The sequence below is a fragment of the Marmota marmota genome, unplaced genomic scaffold (genome assembly GCF_001458135.2).
Source record: "Marmota marmota marmota unplaced genomic scaffold, marMar, whole genome shotgun sequence".
Lineage (NCBI taxonomy): Eukaryota > Metazoa > Chordata > Mammalia > Rodentia > Sciuridae > Marmota > Marmota marmota.
In genome coordinates, this window is record NW_026000019.1 from 26,729,940 (window position 1) to 26,731,719 (window position 1,780).

Consider the following 1,780-nt stretch of genomic DNA (forward strand, 5'->3'; position numbering starts at 1 on the left):
TTAAATATACATATATAACAGAAGGGCTAAGAAAGGGTTAATATTGCCATAAGGTTACAGGATGCTGAACCAAGAGCACAGGCAGAGAGAGGCATAAGCACAGAGTCAAAGAGTCATGGTAGGTGGTCAGATAAGGATTTTTTTTTTTTTTTTTTTGTACTGGGGATCCAACCCAGGGGCACTTAACCACTGAACCATATCCTTGGCCTTTTAAAAATGTTTTCTTTAGAGATAGGGTCTCGCTGAATTGCTTAGGGCCTTGCTAAATTGCTGAAGCTGCTTTGAACTTGCGATCCTCCTGCCTCAGCCTCTCAAGCTATTGGGATTACAGATGTGTGCCACCAAGCCCAGCCTGATAAGGATTTTAACTAACCAGTTCCACAGAGTGGTCAAAGCAGAGGGTTTGGTCAGAAGACAGTTTCAGATTCAGAGTGTCAGCGCCAGGTGTTAGCACGGAGTTTCAGTTTGAGATGTCAGCTTGGAGTGGGCTGAGCACTATCATCACTGGCAGGAAAAACCATACTGTTGAAGCCTTACAGGAACAGGATATTGGAGGAATATCCTGGACAAGGCTCATGATGAGAATGACTAGGTGATGTGGTCAGAGTGGAACTGTGTCCAGTCTTGGGGGGGCTCCTCCTTTGAGGGGGTTGCATCTGGTGTGGTTGATAAGTTCTGATGTTCCTGGTAGGATTTGGAAGATGCACATGTCCAGGTACTCCTTGATTTATTTTGATAAGTTGGCATGTACAAGTTATCAATTTGTGCCTTATGGTTGTGTAGGGCAGATGGTGATGGTTTACCTGTATAAGTAAGGTGTGCAGTCATTCTACCTTATTCTCAAAATGAACTCACGTGGGTTTAGGCACAACTTGAAAACTGCTGTTCTGCACATCATGGAGTAACTCAGGAGGGCACAGCCTGCTCTTCACATAGAGTAAAGGTTTAAATTTCAGGGTCAATTCTTGTAACCCATAATCTGTTAAGAAATGCATCCCAAGAGTCCAGGATCCACTTGGTTGGATATGAGAAGTCCCCCCAAAAGCTATGTGTTAGACCATGCAAGAATGCTCACAGGTGAACTGATTAGACTATCTGAGCTGTTAACCTAATTTGTGCATTAATCCATAAAGAATTGATAATTTGAATGGACTACTGGGTAGTAACTGTAGGGAGGTAGGGTGTGGCTAAAGTAAGTAGGTCACTGGGGAGCGTGCCTTTGGGGATTATATTTTGTCGTTGGCTCCTTAATTACTGTCCTTGCTTCTGGGCTGCCATGACCTGAGTAGCCATGCCCTCCACCATGAAGTTCTGCCTCACCTCAGGCTCAGAACAATGGAGTTGGCCAACCATGGACTGAACCTCTGAAACCATGAGTTGAAATAAAAATTTTCCTCTTCTGTGTTGTTCTTTTTATGTGTTTTGATCACAGTAACAAAATGTTGACTAAAACATCAGATAATGAGGATGACCCTGGAGGCTCTGGAAGTTGAACAGGACACTTGGGGAATGAGAATCTGAGATACCAACTGAGGTCTCAGTTCTTCCTTTGTATCAGCTGACTTTTCACAGAAAAATGAGACATGCCTGTAAACAAATGAAATGAGCATGGAGTGATAATGCTGCAAATAGTCACTCTTACAAGATAATCTATTTATTAATATGGTATGTTGTGTTCATGTTAAAGGTATGTCCTTGATTTCCAGACCAATGCATTTCAATTTTGGATCTGAAGATTAGTGATCTCTTACATAAGCATCTTTCATCATCTTATAATCCA